This window comes from Bubalus bubalis, chromosome 2 (genome assembly GCF_019923935.1).
Source record: "Bubalus bubalis isolate 160015118507 breed Murrah chromosome 2, NDDB_SH_1, whole genome shotgun sequence".
Lineage (NCBI taxonomy): Eukaryota > Metazoa > Chordata > Mammalia > Artiodactyla > Bovidae > Bubalus > Bubalus bubalis.
Genome location: NC_059158.1, coordinates 137,255,355 through 137,277,999, shown reverse-complemented (window position 1 = coordinate 137,277,999; position 22,645 = coordinate 137,255,355). Strand labels below are relative to the sequence as shown.

The 22,645-nt window shown below is 40.5% G+C and overlaps 1 protein-coding gene across 3 annotated transcripts in view; it reads left to right on the top strand.

Moving 5' to 3' along the window:
• Positions 1–22,645, top strand: part of HECW2 (HECT, C2 and WW domain containing E3 ubiquitin protein ligase 2) — a 434,970-nt gene that overhangs the window by 63,012 nt on the left and 349,313 nt on the right. The window lies entirely within an intron of this gene.

Here is a 22,645-nt window from a genome sequence, read left to right as displayed (position 1 = left end):
AAGGAAAGAATACATATGCAAAGTTAAATAGAGATAGTTAAAGAAAATTTATATACATTAAAGATTAACTGCAAGGAGAAAAGAACAGTAGGAAAAGCAAACAAAGGAATAAATGTAGAAAAAAATAATAGGTTTAAAAAATTGAGAATTAAAATTAAAAAAAGAGAAGAAAAAAAAAAAAAAAAAAAAAGGAAAACTCCCCAGAACTCCAAAAGCCCAACGTAGAGGCAGAGGTTTATAACAACAATAAAAAATGTGGCTGAGAAAAAAAGGAAAAAAAGAAAGTTCAAAAGCTTAATTAGATTTTATAGTGCCAATAAAATTGACAACTACAACAGAGGGGGAAAAAGGAGAAAAAAGGAAAAAAAATCCAAAAGAATCTACCAGCTGAGCCACCAGGGAAGCCCAAAGACTCTACAGAACACGTCGAAACATACGAATAATACATGCTTTTCTTGAGTCACTGCTCTCACAGTCCCTTCCCTCTTTGGGAGTCACGGTCCACCTCCCCTCCCTAGGATGTCCTCTAACACTGTGCTCATCTCTGGACCTGCTGTGGGGGCAGCTTAGATTCTAATTTGGTCTTGCTCCTCTGTGTTTTTGCCTCCAATGTCCACAGCTATCAGAACTAGTGAGTTTTCTTTTGTTGGATCTCTCAATGATCGTTTATATGTTCTATAGTCACAGAGTCTGCCTAGTTGATCCTGTGGATTTAATCTGCAGCTTGTAGAGCTGGTGGGAAGGTTTTGGGTCTTCTTCCTTATCCACACTGCCTCAGGATTTCAACTGTGGTTTTATTTCCACCTCTGCATGTGGGTCGTCCACTGGGGTTTGCTCTTGAGGCTGCCCTGGAGGAATTGGGTTTGCCCTTGTGAGGGCCAGGTGTGGAGGTGGTGCAGCTGCTTTGGTCACAGGGGTTCTGGCAGCACCAGGTACTCAGGGGAGTTGGCGGTTAGGGCAGCAGGAAATATAGTGCTCTAGACAGGTATGGCAACCAGTATTGGCCAATACGCTCCAGTATTCTTGCCTGCAGAACCCCCCACTCATTCTGAATTTGACAAAAATATTTTTAGTTACTTGCCTTTACCAAATCTTTCTAAAGCATTTAACTTGGTTTCCATGGATACAACCAGTCTTTCTTTATGGTCTTGAATTTCTATGGTTTACATAATATTAAATTATATAATTATAATGACAAGTAGAACTGGCGTAAGCAGTTCAGGAACAAACACAGTTGGCTTTTAGGGGCACAGAGCTTAACTGGTCAAAACAGAGGCACAAAGGAAGGCTGGAGGGCAGCCCCCCGGGAGGTCCAAGGGCATTAGTGTGTTTTATGGAGGAAATGAAGAGCATTGGCTATGTGAGGTGATTGGTTAAGTGAAGCCTGGGTTACAGGAGGTTGGTAAGAGAGATTTTAATGTAAAGATACTCATGGATGGAAGAACACAGATGAGCTAAGGGTAGTTTTATGTAGTTTCTTTTTTTTTTTTTCTTTCTAGTTCCTGGTACCCTCTGGTATGTAATTAGGGTGACCAGTCATGTCTTGGTGTGATTGTTCCAAGTGTAATGGTTAAAAATATTGCACTTCCTCGTAGTTGTTTCTATTTTTTGTTTCAGGAATATGTATGATAAAAGAAGATGATATTTGAGATTTAGTTACCTTGTTTTTGTTGTTTAGTTACTAAATCATGTCTGACTCTTGCAACCCCATAGACTGTAGCCTGCCAAGTTCCTCTGTCCATGGGATTTCCCAGGCAAGATTACTGGAGTGGGTTGCCATTTCCTTCTCCAAGGGATCTTCCCAGCCCAAGGACTGAAGCTGCCTCTCCTACTTTGGCAGATGGGTTCTTTACCAGGGAAGCTTACTAATCTCTACAAGCCATTTAAAAATTGTAAAATATGATAACTTAATATATACATATACCTGCTGCTGCTAAGTCACTTCAGTCGTGTCCAACTCTGTGTGACCTCATAGATGGCAGCTCACCAGGCTCCTCCATCCTTGGGATTCTCCAGGCAAGAACACTGGAGTGGGCTGCCATTTCCTTCTCCAATGCATGAAAGTGAAAAGTGAAAGTGAAGTCGCTCAGTCGTGTCCGACCCTCAGCGACCCCATGGAGTGCAGCCTACCAGGCTCCTCTGTCCATGGGATTTTCCAGGCAGGAGTACTGGAGTAGGGTGCCATTGCCTTCTCCATACATATACCTAGTGAATTGATTACTACAGTCAAGCTAGTTAATATACCACCTCCTCACATAGCTTTTTTTGTGTGTGTGTGATGAGAGCACCTGAAATACTCTCTTAGCACATTTCCAATATTCATTATAGTGTTAACAACTATAGTCATCATGCTGTACATTAGATCTCTAGATTTATTCATCCTATATAACTGGAGCTTTATACCCCTTGACTAACATTTCCATATCTCTCCTCTTCATCCCCATGAACCCAACTCCTGGTAACCACCATTCTATATTCTGCTTCTACGAATTTGTTCTACATCCCACATAAATGAGATAATGGAGTATTTGCCTTTCTGTGCCTGGCTTATTTCATTCAGCATAATGTCCTTCAGTTCAGTTCAGTCGCTCAGTCGTGTCCGACTCTTTGCGACCCCATGAATTGTTGCATGCCAGGCCTCCCTGTCCATCACCAACTCCCAGAGTTCACCCAAACTCATGTCCATCCATTTGGTGTTGTCATCCAGCCATCTCATCCTCTGTCGTCCCCTTCTCCTCCTGCCCCTAATCCCTCCCAATATCAGAGTCTTTTCCAATGAGTCAACTCTTCACATGAGCTGGCCAAAGTACTGGAGTTTCGGCTTTAGCATCAGTCCTTCCAAAGAACACCCAGGACTGATCTCCTTTAGAATAGACTGATTGGATCTCCTTGCAGTCCAAGGGATTCTCAAGACTCTTTTCCAACACCACAGTTCAAAGGCATCAATTCTTTGGCACTCAGCTTTCTTCACAGTCCAACTCTCACATCCATACGTGACCACTGGAAAAACCATAGCCTTGACTAGATGGACCTTTGCTAGCAAAGTAATGTCTCTGCTTTTGAATATGCTATCTAAGTTGGTCATAACTTTCATTCCAAGGAGTAAGTGTCTTTTAATTTCATGGCTGCAATCAACATCTGCAGTGATTTTGGAGCCCCCCAAAATAAAGTCTGACATTGTTTCCAGCTGTTTCCGCATCTATTTCCCATGAAGTGATGGGACCAGATGCCATGATCTTTGTTTTCTGAATGTTGAGCTTTAAGCCAACTTTTTCACTCTCGTCTTTCACTTTCATCAAGAGGCTTTTTAGTTCCTCTTCACTTTCTGCCATAAGGGTGTTGTCATCTGCATATCTGAAGTTATTGATATTTCTCCTGGCAATCTTGATTCCAGCTTGTGCTTCTTCCAGCCCAGCGTTTCTCATGATGTACTCTGCATATAAGTTAAATAAACAGGGTGACAATATACAGCCTTGACGTACTCCTTTTCCTATTTGGAACCAGTCTGTTGTTCCATGTCCAGTTCTAAATGTCCTTCAGTTTCATCCATATCATAAATGACAGATTTCCTTCATTTTAAATGCTGTTCTAATATTCCATTATACATATAATGTTTTTACTGTTTTCTATAATGGCTGTAGCATTTTACATTCCCACCAACAATGTGCAAGGGTTCCCGTTTCTCAACATCCTCAGCAATGCTTATCTTTTATCTCTTTGATAATAAACATTCACTCAGGTGTGAGGGATCTCATTGTGGTTATAATTTACATTTTGCTGATGATTAGTGATGTTGAGCCTCTTTTCATATACCTATTGACCATTTGTACGTCATCTGAGAAATGTCTCTTCGGATCTTTTGTCAAATTTCAAACCAGGTTTCTTTCTATCAAGTTGAGTGCCTTATGTATATGTATTTTAGATATTAACTCCTTATCAGATGTATTATTTGGAAATATTTTCCAAATATGTTTTCTCCCATTCTGTAGGTTGTCTCTTCACTCTGATGTTTCCTTTGCTGCACAGAAAACTTTTAGTTTGATGCAGTCCTCTATCAGCCATTTAAGGACTGAAGCTGCCTCTCTTACTTTGGCAGGTGGGTTGTTTACCACTGAGCCACCAGGGAAGCTCACAAATCTCTTCAAGAGTAGGATGCTCAGTTGCATCCTGCTCTTTGTGACCCCATGGACTGTAGTCTGCCAGGCTCCTCTGTCCATGGAATTTTCAGGTAAGAATACTGGAGTGAGTTGCCATTTCCTACTCTAGAAAATCTTTCTCACCCAGGGATTGAACCCAGAAGTTCCTTAGGCATAAATATATTCCTTCTTTCCTATACTTGATTATTACTATGTTCTGAACAATTTCATTCATGGTTACAGATTACCATCATAACTTAAAGATTAATGAGTAGGTCATTAATGTTGTTCCTGTGAAAGTCACTCAGTTGTGTCTGAGTCTTTGCGACCTCATGGACTGTAGCCTGCCAGGCTCCCCTGTCTGTGGGATTTCCCAGGCAAGAATACTAGAGTGGGTTGCCATTCCCTTCTCCAGGGGAGCTTCCTGACCCAGGGATTGAACTCTGGTCTCTTGCTTTACAGGCAGATTCTTTACCATCCGAGTCACCAGGGAAGCCCCAGGTCATTAATGGATAGAGCAAATAGTTGCTTTTTCAATTTTTTAAAGTCTTAAAGACATAGAAACTATGGTGATAAAAATATGTTAAAGTATTTGTTGACTAACATTTTACACAAAATTCTTGTATGTTTTTTGCCATCCAAGCCATACCACTTCCTATGAGGAGGGATGCAGGGGATGTTACCTCCACTTTGCACATTTGTAGAATGAGCCTCAGAGGTTAAGTGATTCACCTAAGTTCCTACGGTGGTTGAGTTCTTCAGACAAGAACTTAGGAGTGTTCAGAGTTTCTGTAACGATCCATTTAGTCCCAGCTTGAGACTCTAGGTACTTCTAGGCTTCTGCTGATATTCATGCCATTTGGGCAATAGTTCCTTACTTTTAGGACAAAAAAATAATTGAACAGGCTCTTCCTTTTCAGACTACTACTTCTCATTGTTGGAAGGACTTGGTTTCTTTGTTCAGAGATATATTTTCCACTTTCAAAGAACACTTTGGCTCCAAGGAAACTGTTGTGGCAGTGGGCTGATTTCGTACAGAGCAACAGCTGGTACCCAGGCAGGTTACTTAGCTTTTCTTTCTGGTAAGCTTTGATGAGAGGCTGGCAAGCTAGTCTCTGTTTGCTCTTATATTACCAGGCTTTTCTTCATATAAAAGCGAAGGGACCTGGGAGTAAAACTTATACAAGCAAAAAGAAAAGTGTTGGAACATGTTTGCTCATGATTCCTTTGTATAGTTTTACAAACTTAAAGTTTTCAACAAGACAAAAGCCTTTTTTTCTTTTTTAATGCTCAAGGTTGAGGGTGGAGGGGCACTAAGTCTGGGATTAACTGAGCTATGAGGTGATTGCCTAATAGAATGTGATCCAAGTTGGAGCCACAACTCTCCCCTAAAGGTAATGTGGCTAATTCTGTAGAACTTTTTTGCAGTAGCTTCTCCGAGGATTATGGAGTGCGTGGGTACCTTTTTCACTCAGAATGAATCAGGCTGCTGTGCTGGCTTTTTTATTGACTATAACTACAACTTCTTAGAACTGCCTGTATCAGATTCTCTTAGAGTGGGGCCTGGGATTCTTCATTTTTAACAAGCTCAAGTATTCATAGATATTCTAAAATTTGACAACCCCTTGCTCCTTTCTTATCTCCCTTGTTAGTCATTATCACGAGCAGTTGAGATACACTCAGACAGGTCACTTTGGGGAAGTGGTATGGAGGACTCCGGGGAGGGACCTCTCTATGGTAGAGAAGAAAAAAACTGAAGCTCTTGTCCGTCTCTGTCGGACTCCTCAGTCTCTCTACTGAGTGCCATTCAGCCACACCTCAGCTGGGCTGTTCTTCACCCTGGTTCAGGCTGTCCCTGGTTTTATGAGAAATCTTTTCATAATTATACTTATCTGTGTCCTGTCTTGTCTGCTTCATTGGCCGAGAACTCTGCCACGTCCTGATCCTAGATTTGGTCAGTTTTTCCATCTTTGGATCAAGCTAGCTGTCTTTAGGTTGGATGTTTGAATTCCTCTGGGATCTATTGCCTTCCATCCACAGCCTTTCAGTCTTCCCACCTCCAACCCTGTCTGCATAAATACATAGCACATTCTACATTCCCAGCAGATTTTCCCAGTATCTTCTTTCCTTGTTTTTGTTTATGTCTAGGAGTACAGTTTCCTGGAAATTCTATAATGGTGTTAAGGTGTTCGGGTTCTTCCACTGAAGCTGATTCATGGTATGCGGTAACTCAGTTTTTTCCTAGGAGCAGGAGGCCTGTGATATGGAGAGAGAAAGCAGAATAGTTTTCTTCCTTCTTCTTAGATAGGAATGACTTTAGGCAAGATTAAATAGGAATTGATTTTTGTCCTCTCCTTCCTTTTCACTAGTTCCATTTTCTTGGCTTCTGTGTTTGGAGTTAGATGATCTAGCTATGAGATGTGTGTCCCACACATGAGATGGATGATTTGTGGGGAGTTCTGGGCCTGTTCAATTATAGGCCATCAAAGACCCAGTGAGTTTCAGAAGCTTCTGTCTTGGTTGAATCAATGCTCAGTTTATTCATGTAGCATGATAGCCACTTGGCAGACTAATACTGGTGGTAACGCCTTGCAGTTCTCAGTTCCTATCCAGAAGATTGGATTTTGTGCCTCTTGAAAATCATTTGCCATGTAACTCCTTTTCCCTCTTCAAGATGAGGTGAGTCCTGGGTGGGGGTGAAGGCATCAAATGGCAAACTCGAGTGGATATCAAGAAATTATTTTTTCTCATGGTTCCTCTTTTTGCTTATCAATAGAAAAATTCTGGAAATTGATGCGGACATAGATGCATAGACAGTAGGAGTTTTGTGGGGCCGAGCACGATAACTTTTAAAATTGATGAATTTAGACACATTCTCTGGAAAGTGAGCGGCTCGTGACATTTCTGATCTTTCTAGTCTAGCTCTCTCAGGTAGTCCTCGACCCCCAACAGTTGTCCCTTATGCAGAATGCTGCCACAGCTGTCACAGCTCAGAGTGGCAAACCATGCAGCTAGGTGGACCAGGAAGACTAATGCGCTCAGAACTGGACAAAGCCAGAGGTTTTGCATACATTTTATAGGAGCATCAAAGTGGTGTCATATTGTAATAGAGTGTAGCTGAGTGCAGCCTCCTTAGCACTCAATGGTTCCTGTGCGCCATTCCACACCCCAACCCTATTACCAGGCAAAGGTTACCTGCTGCAGGACCATTAGTGGTCTTGCTCAGCCATTGGTCGGTGCTGCAGTGGGGCCTGCCCACAAGCAATCAACCATCAGTGAGCGACTGGTAGTGAGTGCATTCAATCAGTGTAGTGGTGGTCATCGGGAGGACAGTGAGGTAAGAGGCGGGTCCCAGCCTTCTCCTCTTCCAGCTTACCCGGTCTTGGGCCAGCGAGTGAACTGAGAGGCCCAGGGAACAGGCTCAGGGCTCTGTCCTGCAGGGCTCCAGAGCCCTCACCAAGGCCACCCACTGGCTGGGCCCAGGCCTTGAGGCAGTAGTGAAACTCTCACTCATCCCTGTCTCTACCACCTAATAGCGGCAGCAGTCGGCATAGGACCCAGTCTGCAGGACCTCTCCGGGTTTGGGTCCTGCTTGGGTCCTGAGCACCTCGCTCCCTCAGTGATGACAGCTGGCCAGGGTCTGGAGACCTGGTCCTGAAGGAACCACCAACTGAGGTCTGCCTCCTCTTAGCCAGGACCTGGACCTTAGAGGGTGAAAGTTGAGCCTTGGGACTTTGCCCTTTCATGTCAGAACAGAGAATAACATTTGTTTGGTGGAGATTTACAGGAACATCATTACCTGACCATGACCTGATCACAAGAACAAAGGTTCTGACACCAAGAAGTTTGCAATAACTAACTTAACCACACCCCTCCTTTACCTTTTCTATAAAAGGGCTTTGCTGAAAGCTTTTGGGGAGTTTGAGGCTTTTAAGACATGAGTCATCCGTTTCCTTTCATGGCCCTGCAGTAAACCTTTCTTTGTTCCAAACTTCATCGTTTCGATATTGTTTGGCTTCACTGTGCATTGGGCACAAAACCTTGTGTTTTGGTAACAATATCAGGTTACTATTCCATGAGCTCTGTTAATCACTGAGTTATTCAATGCGTCCTCTGTATCCAACCCTGGCCACTTAGAAAAATAGAGCTTGAGCTTTTAGAATGTCATACAGTTCCTAAGGGTTTACTTTACCTTTCCAGATTGTTCTAAAGTGCTCCCAAATTATGAATTCGCAATCATCCATTTTTTCCCCCTCTGAAACTAGTCTTCGATAGGTGTTAGAGTGGAAAGAAATCGGATTAAAATTTTCATAGTCTACTGATTCCCCTGGAGGTAGTTGGATCTTTCTTTTAACAAACAATGCTTGTTAATTCAAATCTCTAATTGATGACGTGAATCATAATGAAATGACCAATTTCTGACATTCTGGACAAAAGTAGGGTGACAACATAATTTATGACTATTCGTCTTTAAGGTCTAATTTTCCAAGCTGTTTCTGCTTCTTGCACTCTAATTCTGCTCTTTCAAACTTATGTCATCCCTGCATTTCCAGAGTGACTACTGATTAGGAATAGGTGAGGTGGGGGAGGGGAAAAATAGCCACAAATAGGGTTGATTTTTCCACAGGAATTGGACCTACAAGGTTTATGGTAAGGGAGTGTACAGTATTCTCACATGTAGGCTCTAAGTGCAGTGTGCCTGAGACTTTAATTAGATTGCCCTGTAATTTGCCTTTAGCCAGAGTCTCGTTTATCTTTCAGTATGTCATACAAGGCGTTACACCGAACTCAACCAACCTCTGCCTTGTGACAGGTAAATTTGATGTCAGACGTTATAAAATTTGGTGTCAGATGTTATAAAATTTCTAAACACTGGTATATTTGAAATCTTGTCCTTCCTGTGCATAGGAAAGTACTGTTGGCAGTACTGTTGGAGTACTGTTCCAAAGTACCGTTGGAAGCAGTACTTAAGATAATAACAAGGCCAGCACGGTAAACAGTCTGTTTCTCACAGTGGAGGCAAGGACCAACCCATATTTATTTTAGTACTGATCCTGATTTTGTGTTTGTTCAGTTGGAGTCATTACCCATGTTCTGAAAGCAGCCCTGATTTTTACAGACTGGAATATCTATTTTTCCTGTTCTGGGAGTACTGTGAAAAATTAAGCCTTAAATATGGCTTTTTAGAAGCTAGTTTGTTTAGCAGTTGAAGAAGCGTGTTTTTAGTTATTATTGACAGTTTGTTTTCTTTTTAGTCATTTTGTTGTTCAAATCTGTGTAGATTGAAGAGGACTATGTTACTTGGGAGTTAGCAGCTTTGTTAAGTTAGTATTTGCCATTTCAAAAATTCCCCCATTTAGTTGTGAGGAGCTTTGTGGCAGTTGAAATAGAATTTGATTTTGGTGTCTCAGGCTTGTAGCAAGATGGTTTTCCCCTAAAACGATTTGAAGCAAGAAAAGAACAAAAAGTGCCCTGTTTATCCCGGTTAACCCTGCCCAGCCAGGTGGAGCCACCAGAGGAGGCAAAGTGAGCACCATCTTGTTTCAAAGTAGGGACTGATGATGGAAATGCTGTCTGAAGCTGAGGCAGGGGGTTGTGTTAGTAGGCTCTTGGGAGCTACTTTTAGCTCTTTGAAAAATTTATATCTCCGAGCCCCAAATCTCCCTCCTACGTCACAGCAGCTGGCCTACATTCCCCAGAATATGCAGCCTCTCTTCTGATATTTATGGGAGGTGGAGTGAGGCATAGGAGAATAGGAGAGGATTTAGCCATCATTTCAACCCCTGTTCCATTTCTAAGGCTGCATTCTGTGGTCTTTGAGTGTATTATTTAAAGAAGAGAAAAGTAACAGATTCTCCCATGATGTTTCACACTCCCTGAACTGAGATCTCAGAATATGTTGCCACTAATAATTTATTCCTGTTTATTAATACTGACATATGAGTGGTTAGTGTGTGCAGTAGGGAAGAGCTGAATAATTTAAGAACAAAGCAGAGTAAAGATTTTTTATGGCACAAGGACAGGAGGCCCTGACACATATTGAAGACTCATTTATAGCCAGACTGAACCTTTCCTGTGGTCAGGAAATACACCTGGGAAGTAGGAGAATAAATAGCTGGATATTAACATTTGTACGTACTACTTTCCAATTGTCTGATCTCGTTTAGTCTAGGACACAGAGAGGGGACTTGTTAGCAGATTCAGATTATCAGTGAAAGCAAATGAAATCAGAATTCTGGGAATAGTGTGCGATAGTAAATCAAGGAGCAAGAATAAAGAAATAAATAAAATCTCCTGATCAGCTGATACCTCATGAACAGTATCAAGATAGCAGATGCACTGGGTTAGACAGTTCATGGAAATAAGGATATAAATTATGTACAATAATCATTTTACATGAGGCTAGTGTTATATTTCAGTCTAAAGCAAAATTTGGTTTCTTGTTCTTCATGCAAAGTAAAAATGGAAGAGACTATAAAGGTTTCATCTGAGGCATTTCATTAAATTCTGGAATCTAACTATATCCTGTTTGATAGTAGGGTGAGCTGAGCCAGAAACAAGGCAGCCTAATTTAAGGTGACAGTAACAGACTACTTGGGCTTCCCTGGTGGCTCAGTGGTAATGAATTCACCTGCCAACGCAGGACATGTGGGTTTGATCCCTGTGTTGTTGGGAAGATCTGGAGAAGGCAATGGCAACCCACTCCAGTATTCTTGCCTGGGAAATCCCTTGGACTTGGCAATTTAACTTTTCTCAAAATATGTGGTGGTTGAAAAAAGTTATATAACATATATATATTCCTCCAAGGGGAGCCTGGTGGGCTGCAGTACATGGAGTCACAAGAGTCAGACAATGTAACAGCTGAAAAACAAAGCAGACTAACTTGCCTGATTAAACACATTACTAATGGAAAATCAAGAACGAAATTACATCTATATATTGCTTTTCTGGTGCCAGGACAGGGATACATACAATCTTGCTGAAATTACGGAATAGGAGCCTTTCTGTCTTATAACCTGCACATTAAAGGTGGAGAGGGAAGTGAGATACAAGGTGAGAAAAAGAAGAGAGGCGAATTGTCTCTTGGGTGCTGTGATTCAAAATAATTTAAAAAGCAATTTTTATCTCTGGTGGTTGAGGCTGCTTCATATTATGGCAAGGCCATGTCAATGATAGACACCAGTGTGCTAGAAACAGTATTTTGGAAGCAAGTAGAGGCCATTGATTGGTAATTCCCAACCAGTGTAGGGAGCTTGCTCACAGTTTCTCTAGGGAGGGGTAGGTGGCATCTACCTACATTTGGACATTTTCACAACATTACAACTTATTTGTTTACCAAAAGATTGACCAGCTTCCCAGTTCCTGGTTTCCAGGAAGAATTAAAACATACTAGTGAAGCATCATATCTTAGTCTCCAGACTAACATGGTTAAGATGCAGTTGAACTTCTATCCAAGATAAAAAAAAATAGTAAGAACGCATCCAGTTGGGTTTATCTACACACCAGAGATGCTATGGGCCTGAAAAAATTATAGCTAAAGAAAATATATATTATGCATCTTTTTTCAACCTCTACATATTTTGAATGTATTTTTTTTAAAACAAGGAGTTTTGGGGAGTAGCCTAGACAGGAGGGTTCACTCAGTTCAGTTCAGTTCAGTCGCTCAGTCATGTCTAACTCTTTGCGACCCCATGAATTGCAGCACGCCAGGCCTCCCTGTCCATCACCAACTCCCGGAGTTCACTCAAACTCACGTCCATTGAGTAGGTGATGCTATCAGCCATCTCATCCTCTGTCGTCCCCTTCTCCTCCTGCCCCCAATCCCTCCCAGCATCAGAGTCTTTTCCAGTGAGTCAACTCTTCGCATGAGGTGGGCAAAGTATTGGAGTTTCAGCCTCAGCATAAGTGCTTCCAATGAACACCCAGGACTGATCTCCTTTAAGAATGGACTGGGTGGATCTCCTTGCAGTCCAAGGGACTCTCAAGAGTCTTCTCCAACACCACAGCTCAAAAGCATCAATTTTTTGGCACTCAGCCTTCTTCACAGTCCAATTTTCACATCCATACATGACCACTGGAAAAACCATAGCCTTGACTAGACGGACCTTTGTTGGCAAAGTAATGTCTCTGCTTTTGACTATGCTATCTAGGTTGGTCATAACTTTCCTTCCAAGGAGTAAGCGTCTTTTAATTTCATGGCTGCAGTCACCATCTGCAGTGATTTTGGAGCCCCCAAAAATAAAGTCTGACACTGTTTCCACTGTTTCCCCATCTATTTCCCATGAAGTGATGGGACCGGATGCCATGATCTTCATTTTCTGAATGTTGAGCTTTAAGCCAACTTTTTCACTCTCCACTTTCACTTTCATCAAGAGGCTTTTGAGTTCCTCTTCACTTTCTGCCATAAGGGTGGTGTCATCTGCATATCTGAGGTTATTGATATTTCTTCCAACAATCTTGATTCCAGCTTGTGTTTCTTCCAGTCCAGTGTTTCTCATGATGTACTCCGCATATAAGTTAAATAAACAGGGTGACAATATACAGCCTTGATATACTCCTTTTCCTGTTTGGAACCAGTCTGTTGTTCCATGTCCAGTTCTAACTATTGCTTCCTGACCTGCATATAGGTTTCTCAAGAGGCAGGTCAGGTGGTCTGGTATTCCCATCTTTTTCAGAATTTTCCACAGTGTATTGTGATCCACACAGTCGAAGGCTTTGGTATAGTCAAAAAAGCAGAAATAGATGTTTTTCTGGAACTCTCTTGCTTTTTTGATGATCCAGCAGATGTTGGCAATTTGATCTCTGGTTCCTCTGCCTTTTCTAAAACCAGCTTGAACATTTGGAAGTTCACGGTTCATGTATTGCTGAAGCCTGGCTTGGAGAATTTTGAGCATTACTTTACTAGCGTGTGAGATGAGTGCAATTGTGCAGTAGTTTGAGCATTCTTTGGCATTGCCTTTCTTTGGGATTGGAATGAAAACTGACCTTTTCCAGTCCTGTGGCCACTGCTGAGTTTTCCACATTTGCTGGCATATTGAGTGCAGCACTTTCACAGCATCATCTTTCAGGATTTGGAATAGCTCAACTGGAATTCCATCACCTCCACTAGCTTTGTTCGTAGTGATGCTTTCTACGGCACACTTGACTTCACATTCTAGGATGTCTAGCTCTAGGTGAGTGATCACACCATCGTGATTATCTGGGTCATGAAGATCTTTTTTGTACAGTTCTTCTGTGTATTCTTGCCACCTCTTCTTAATATCTTCTGCTTCTGTTAGGTCCATACCATTTCTGTCCTTTATCGAGCCCATCTTTGCATGAAATTTTCCCTTGGTATCTCTAATTTTCTTGAAGAGATCTCTAGTCTTTCCCATTTTGTTGTTTTCCTCTATTTCACTAAGCTGTGCCAAATTTACAAAACTCATCTCTGCTTCTTCCTGTCTCTCTTGTTTTCCTTCTGTTTGTCCTCCTATCTTTCCTTCTCTTTATTAGTGTTACTATAAGTAAAATAAAGTGTGGAGATATATGTAGATTATAGCAAGATAATGGCATGTGGCCAAGATGGAGGGATGTGACCTGGGTCATAATGATAGGTGCCTGACACAGTACTAGGTGTTGCCAATGTAGTGATAAACACATCAAAAGTGGCCCCTCCACAAGGAGCTTAAAATTTATCTAAGGAAAGAGACTATTACAAAACAAAGGTCAGTAAATATCATGTAATGATGAGAGGGCTGTAGGGTCTTCTGTTGGATCTGATGGACACAAAGGGAGGATTTCTCCAAAAAGATGATCCTTAAGCTGAAAAAATCACTGCAGATGGTGATCACAACCATGAAATTAAAAGACGCTTACTCTTTGGAAGGAAAGTTATGAGCAACCTAGATAGTGTATTAAAAAGCAGAGATATTACTTTGCCAACAAAGGTCCATCTAGTCAAGGCTATGGTTTTTCCAGTAGTCATGTATGGATGTGAGAGTTGAACTGTGAAGAAAGCTGAGTGCAGAAGAATTGATGCTTTTGAACTGTGGTGTTGCAGAAGACTCTTAAGAGTCTGTTGGACTGCAAGGAGATCCAACCAGTCCATTCTAAAGGAGACCAGTCCTGGGTGTTCATTGGAAGCACTGATGCTGTGGCTGAAACTCCAATACTTTGGTCACCTCATGCGAAGAGTTGACTCACTGGAAAAGACCCTGATGCTGGGAGGGATTGGGGGCAGGAGGAGAAGGGGATAATAGAGGATGAGATGGCTGGATGGTATCACCGACTCAATGGATGTGAGTTTGAGTGAACTCTGGGAGTTGGTGATGGACAGGGAGGCCTGGCATGTTGCGGTTCATGGGGTTGCAAAGAGTCGGACATGACTGAGCGACTGAACTGAACTGAACTGTAGCTGCTATCTGGAAACTAAGAGTTAGCTAGGTTAATGTTAGGAAGCTGTTGAGTGTTCCAGGTACAAGGATTAGCATATGTAAAGACTCAGAATTGAGAGAGAATGTGTTTTCGTCATAGACTCAAAAAACATTAAACACAGTAAGGCGTTTCTAAGGTAGAAGCTAAGCTGCTATAACAGAGTCAGCCCATGTTACGATAGCTCAGAGAAGCTGTGCTCTGAAGGTCATTCTGGAAATCAGGTTTTTTTTTCTTGATCAGTCACTTCACCAATGAAAAACTGTTTTTGGTCTTCCTTCTATTTAGTGAACCACTGTGTACAGAGTTTCTCAGAGTTATAAAGAAGTCTACTGTTGACCTACATGTCAAGGGGAATGGAAGCTGGTCTTAAGATCCAGGGATAATCTCTCAAAGGAAGTGAGAACTGAAATAAAAGTTGGCTAGATGAAGGTTAGAAGTTGGAAAAGTTCCAGGCAGAGGGAAGAACATATGCACAGAACTCATGGTAAGAGGGAATATGGTGTATTTAAGGAATTGAAAAACACTGGCTATAGTTAGTTAGCAAATAATTTCAGGTGTTTACAACAGAGTAGCCACAGATTATAACTCAAGCAAGGCTGAAGTATATATACCTCCCATAGAATGGTCAGGATTTGGTACAGTAGCTTCTAGAGGAGGGTGGATACCTGAATAGGGTCTTGGTAATGCTAAGAGGAGTGAGTTCTTGATTTCGGGAACTTGGACTGTTAACTATATATCTCATCATCTCACTGTATTTTAAAGTAAATTACAGGACAGCTTCACAAACTATGATAAGGAATTCAGGATTTATCCAAAGGGAATTGTGAAACCCATGGAAAGAAGGGAATTAAGTTTGTAATTTGAAAAGGTGGCTGTGGTTTTAATGCTGTGAATGAATATGTGGGTAAGATGGAAGGCTGGAAGTCTGGTAGGCTATTGCAGTAATTTAGGTGAGAAAGGATGTGGTGATATGGACTCTGTAGGGATGGATATCTATTAGACATAATGTAGTTAATAGGCAGGATATCATGGAGGAGAGATTAGCAGCAATTAACTATTTTAATCTGTTGCTATCCAGGCCTGAAATTCATAGCATTATATAAATCCCCCAGAGTTTAAATGTTCATAATTTTATTTAATGAGAAGTTGCAAAGTCCGATATTTACTAGGGCTTGAGAATAGGAAAATGAAATGAATAAAACAGGCCTGTTACAATGGTTGGAAGTTATGGGGATAGCACATGTCCTCTCTGAAGGGGACACGTCTGTTCGGTTCCAAGTGTTGCCATTTGTCATTGTTGCCAGATTTTCTAATTTTTTCCCTTTTTCTAAAGACTCTTGGATCATTATACAAAGTTGTCTCTTTTTTAAATGTTGACATCTAAGTAAAAATTAAACAAACATACAAGCAAAGTACTGTGCAGACTAAGATCCTAAGGACCAAGCAGAAAATATCTGTTAACAGGATTTGGTTTGTACTGATTCGTTTTTGTGCTTAGTTCTTAAAAACTATATTAGTTGGTGTAGGGTAGGCTGCTGTAACAAAGAAATCCAATAAAATAGTGGCCAAAAGAACAGAGATGTTTGTTTCTCATTTGACAGTTCCAGTTTGTTTGGACAGGTGGCTGGACATCATTGCTCTTCATGATCATTTAGGTTCTTCCCAAACTGTTGTTCCACCATCCCCAAGTGTAGTGTTGTTCATCTGCGTGGTTAAAATTGGGTCATCATGCCTGGATTCCAGTCCTCATAAAGAGAGAAAGAGAGCATGAATGAGGCATGCCCATTGTCTTAAATCTGGCTATATGTTCATCAAAACTCTTAGAATATATATATATTTTTTCCTAGCATCAGTTCAGTTCAGTTCAGTTCAGTCGCTCAGTCATGTCTGACTCTTTGCGACCCCATGAATCGCAGCACGCCAGGCCTCCCTGTCCGTTACCAACTCCTGGAGTTCACTCAGACTCACGTCCATCGAGTTGGTGATGCCATCCAGCCATCTCATCCTCTGTTGTCCCCTTCTCCTCCTGCCCTCAATCCCTCCCAGCATCAGAGTCTTTTCCAGTGAGTCAACTCTTTGCATGAGGTGGCCAAAGTACTGGAGCTTTAGCATCATTCCTTCCAAAGAACACCCAGGGCTGATCTCCTTCAGAATGGACTGGTTGGATCTCCTTGCAGTCCAAGGGACTCTCAAGCGTCTTCTCCAACACCATACTTCCCTATTAATTTTTTAATCCTTTTAAACTTTTGAACCTAGCATATGGGTTATTATTTTTATTTGACAGATATAGAAACGAGGTTCAAATAGGTTGTAACTTGCCCAAGATCATAAAGAGAATTAGTGGCAGGACTAGAATAGATCTTGGCTGAGCTTTTAATAATAATAAAATGCCTTTTAGATGTATTTATAATAAATATTTAAAATAAAACTCGTTTGAGTTCCTATTACCAAGTAGAATTTAGTCATTTGTCAAAGTGTGATGAGAAATGGCAAAAATACATAATTTTCCTCCTGGATGTGTTATCATATTCCCTTTCCAAATTACCATTCTTAATCACTCCTGGCATCAGATGAGGGGAATCTACAAAGGCCAACAGCCAGTTGAGTGCTTAGAAGGATGGTTTTGCTTTGGCAGTACCAGAAAATTCTTTTGTCTTAAATATTACAGTTTAATTATGTGCAGGAACATTGATTCCTTATGGTGTGATTTCTGCATGTGGTTATAACCCTCAACCTCATTCAATTTTTACTTCTGAGAAAACTCTTAGAGAGTGTCTTCACTAGAATTGTTCTCATTAGTGAAATCAGTCTTCTAGTTCTGGGTAACCACAACTGCCTGCACAGATAAGTAATATCTTATCCCAGGTTTTTGGGGCATTTCACTAATACAGATCAGAGAAAACAACAGAGTTTCTAGGTAGTTGACTATCCTCTTTCATTTTTACTCAAGTCATTGAATGAAACATTTAAATAGTGAATTTGGAGTTCCAGAGAAGAATGAAAAGTTGTAGGAATATGAAATTCTTTCTTCTGACTTACTAGAATTAGGAAAAGAACCAGGCATGACCACATAATTGTGACTGCTCTGATGAAGAGTGGGCAGAACAATGAAGCAGTGATGTGTTGACAATGCCTTGGATGTGCACAATAGAAAAGCCTTCTTTTTTGTTTTGTTTTGTTTTGCTTTTTGAAGGAGCATCATGTTCTGGTCAGTGGAGCCTAGGATTATAATGCTAGGATGCCAGGGTTCTAGGCTTGGTGTTTTTGCCACTGACTCTCCACACTGACTTTGGAAATCTATTAGCTTTTGGTTGCCTCAGGCAACAAGTTGGTTTTAAATGGGGGAGGCTGAGTGTGTTCTGCCTCCCATAGAGAGGACAAGATGGTGGTAATGTTGCTTTTATGTAATTAAAAAGTAATATGCTTAACTTTGTTTTCCATTAATTAGTCAATTTCCAATCATGTAGGCACCAATATTACCTTAATATTTAATTAATTGCTTGGTAATAATTGGATCATTTAAAGTGATTTATTTAAAAGTCTTATGTCATTTTTATTAGGGAAAATTTGGCATATACATCTCCTTAAGATGTAGGTGAGCATTAATCAAAGATACCATCAGTTTCATCATCAACATCTATTGAGCCCTTGATGTGGGACTCATTTTTTAGAAGAGGAAAATGAAACTTTGAGAGGAAGGTAATTCACTCAACCTTTTATGGTCTCTGTAAACAAAAAATTAAGGAATCTATCAATATTTTTAAAAAATGTTGAAATACTAAAAAGTGGAAGCCTGAGAGTCGTCATGTCCTTGAACTTTCTTTAAGCATTAAATTAGAGAACTGCATGTGAAATTTTGACCGGGACATAAAAATCATTTGATGTTTCTTAAATATTTCCACTGAAATACTTCTATGAGAATTGTAAACTCCTGGAAGCTTGAAGTACAGTTCAAAGTGTGTTGAGAGTGTGAAGTTTCTCTGAAAGGCATTGTTTTTAATATTCATGCAGATGTAGCATTCTAGTTTACACACACTTCTTATTTTTAACATAGAAATACTGTTTTACTTTACTTCACTTCAAGTAAACTTGGACATTCTGAGAAAGTTTTCCTGGCATTCGCAGTGCTCTTAGCATTGCCTCAGATCGTCTAGGTGAGCTTCCAAGTTTGGTAAGAACAACTTCACATTGTGAACAATGACTGGGTTAAAAATGAAAGGGTTGAAATAATTTGCTGATATTCATATCTACATTTCTGAAACATTGTGAAGAGAATATTTTATAATTATCTTCGTTAGATGTTTTCTGCATAAAGTCAGTTGTGAGTTGGCAGCTAATCATGGGTTTTTCTTTCTGGTGCTCACTTTTCACAGTAGTGGTTAAATAGAAGGGAGACTGTGCAGGATTGGAGAAAGTGCTCGGAAGTGACAGGCTTGGGTCTCATTCTGTCCCACTGCTTCCTAGCTTTGTGACCTTGGGCCAGTTAATATTTTACCTACAAGAGAATGTCAATTCTCCACATGTAAAATGGAATGGTAACATCTAATCTATTGCATTAGATTGTTGGGAAGATGAAATCCGGCTTTTCTTCTTGCCCTTGTTTCTGTCCAATGTGTTCATATGCCCACGTCCGTTGGATTTTGGCAGAAGCAGCGTTAAGGAATGGTTGAGAAACTTGCTTTAATTGTATACTCTCTACTGTAGGTCCTAAATCCATACTGTTCTATGTTTGAGCTAGTTTTGTGCTGCTCTCAGTGTGTTTTTCTGACTTTATAATTTTTTCGTGTCTATGGTGAATTATTACTCATGTATTTCCTCCTGTGAGACCTGATTGAATTTCCTCAGACCTACCTTGTCTCCTTGTCTTTATTCTGCTTTCTTATGGGGCATGGATGCACATCCACCATTAAAAACTACAGTTGAGAAAACTGTTTTGAGTATTGTATTACAAAACAATCTAAGCCATTCTGGTTATGAACAACTATTAGACTTATTTGTAAAACATCACTAACCTACTTAGGAGTAGCTTTCTTACTGGATAATAATGAAAACAAGTTTCAGACTTCATTCCATTGCACATAAAGATGTTTGTTAGCAAGAATATACAAAAGAACTGTACAACCTGTTCTGTAAGCTCTGTGAATTCCCAGCAGTCTCTAATACTTTGGTGATTTTTAGTTGTGCTTTGCATGATAGGTTTTCCTGGGGTCTATTGCAACAATATTCTAGCAAGGATACTTTGTTAGCCAGCTACCTATTGTTGGGTATGGACAGGAATCTGGTGGAACAGAGGCTATCCATAGAGCCTTGAAGAATCAAGCCTAAGATGCTAGTCTTAATGTCATGGTCTATAAGCTCGTAGGTTTTTATTTTTGGTAATGTTAATAATTTGACATTTACAGAAAAATTGCAAAGATAATACAGAATTTTCATATTCCCCTTATCTGATTTCTCCTTTTGTTAACCTTCCACATTACCATGATCTAGTTGTTAAAGATGTGAAGTAAAGTGAAAGTTGCTTAATCATGTCCAACTCTTTGCAACCCCATGGACTATACAGTCCAGTCTATGGAATTCTCTAGACCAGAATATTGGCGTGGGTAGCCTTTGCCTTCTCTAGGGCATCTTCCCAACCCAGGATCAAACCCAGGTCTCCTGCATTGCAGGTAGATTCTTTACCAGCTGAGCCACAAGGGAAGCCCCAAAATACTGGAGTGGATAGTCTATCCCTTTGCCAGTAGATCTTCCCAACCCAGGAATTGAACTGGGGTCTCCTCCATTGCAGGTAGATTCTTTACCAGCTGAGCTATCAGGGATTGAGTATGAACACTGGCATATCAATGTTAGCTAAACTCCAGACTTTCTCCCACTGATATCCTGTTCTAGTTCCAGAGTCCAATCCAGAATACCACACTGCACTTAATCGTTATATTTTTGAACTCATCTTCAGCACCACTAATTTGACAGTGGAATCTTGTCTCTAACATCTAAAGACCTACGATCAAAATTGCTGGTTTTGATTGGAGAGGAAGGTAGAGTGCTTCTTTTGAGTCAGTGTCAGCTGACTGCTGTAAGGATGCAGTCCCAATTAGGATGGGAGATTGAAGTTAACTCACACATACACTTCATATTTCTCTGCTGTAGTATTTAAAAGTAAATTCTAGATAATATAACACTTGGCTTATGCTCAAGTTTGGTTTAAGTTAATACATGCCATAGGTTATTGGCAAGAAGAAATCTCTAGGTCTTTTTAAAAATTATAACATTTTCCACCCTAATTATAAAAAGTAGTACTTTTGTTCACTTGTAAGACTTACGAAAAATATAGAAGAGCATACAAAAGCAAATATACCTAATTCACATAATTCTCATCATTCTGAACTTCTTGGCTTGAATGTAAAATTTTTCTTTCAATCCGATTACACCCAACACTGAAAAACAAGGAAACTGTCAGAATACCTGTGGTCTGTGACTCTGCGTCTGTCTTTCTCTGAGTGTTTCAGGGAAGCTTTTGCCTTTTTGCCATCAGGAGTGGGCTGGGTTGATCTCAAGAACTGAGGAACAATCAGACAAAATGCTTCCTAGCATGAATTACTCCTTTTTTAAAGCAGAGTTTATTGTGGGATTTTACACTCATGTGTTTTCAAGAAATAAGAAAGTGCATAAATGTTCTTCAGAACATAGACTGATTAAGATGCTGATATCACAGCTGAACCAAACTGCTGATGATCTTTCTTTCCTGTTTGGTTTTTGAGGGAAGGTGGTACAGTTGTTGAGTTACTGATAGGGAGTTGTGGGAGAAATTGTTGATAATGATTTTGTGTGTCTGCTATACTGGTGAACCTGTGAAAGTGGACCTGGGTGGCAGAGAAAAGTCAGTTTCACATGAAGTGGGAGTTTTAATCCTGAATCCACCACCTGCTAAGGGTTTGAGAACAGACAGGGACCTAGCCTCTTCTCACCTTATTTCCTCTCTCTACTCTGGTAGTCTTGCCTGTAGAATCCCATGGACAGAGGAGCCTGGTGGACTATACAGCCCATGGGGTTGCAAAGAGTAGGACATGACTGAGCATCTGAGCATAGCACAGGGACGATGATAATGCCTCAAAAGACTGAAGGCTGCATTAACTGAGATGGTGTATAAAGCACTTATGTAAATTATTGATATTAAATATGTTTTCTGTTTCTTTTTGATGGTTGTAAATGGAATCAGTTCTAGTCCCGAGGCAGACGTCTACTGGGCTCCTTCTCTGTGCCTAAGATAGGGGCATGACACTAGGGACACAGAGAAATGACATATCTTGGTATTCAAGGTGCTGTATGTAGTAGTGGAGACATATGCTGACACCTGGGACACTATGGGACAGGCAGAGTGGGAAGACTGTGGGGAGCCAGAGAGGCATGACCAGGAGAGGCAGAAATACAGAGAGGACAACCAGGTAGACACGAAGGCAGCAGGCGACAAGCCAAGGCTCGTCTGACATTACTAAATGAGAACTCTCTAAGGGAGTTCTCTGAGATGATACACAGAACCCTTTTGTTTTAAAAGCCATTACCATTTCGGTCTTAAATTTGCCTTTTTTTTTTCCTTTTTAATTTTATTTTATTTTTAAACCTCAAACACTGTATTAGTTTTGCCAAACATCAAAACGAATCTGCCACAAGTTTTAATTTAACTTAAGGAAATTTAATTGAAAAGGTAGCGCTATATCTTTATTACATGATTAAGAGAAAGTAACTGTAGCAATGAAACAAGGTAATTAACAAATGAAATGAAAACAAAACAGTGAATGAAATTGTTTTGAAAACAAATGAAAGGTAAAACAAAACAAGGCAATTAATTTCTAGTCTGATATGATACTTGCCAAAGATTCTAAAGCCAAATTTATGCTTCTTGTTAAAATGGGAGATGAGCAAGTGTTGATTTATTCACGGCATCAAAGAGAGACTTTATTTCAGTAGAACTATTGGAATTTGTTGTTGTTCAGTCGTTCAGTTGTGTTGGACTCTCTGCGACCCCATGGACTGCAGTACACCAGGCTTCCCTGTCCTTCACCGTCTGCTGGAGCTTGCTCAAACTCATGTCCATTGAGTTG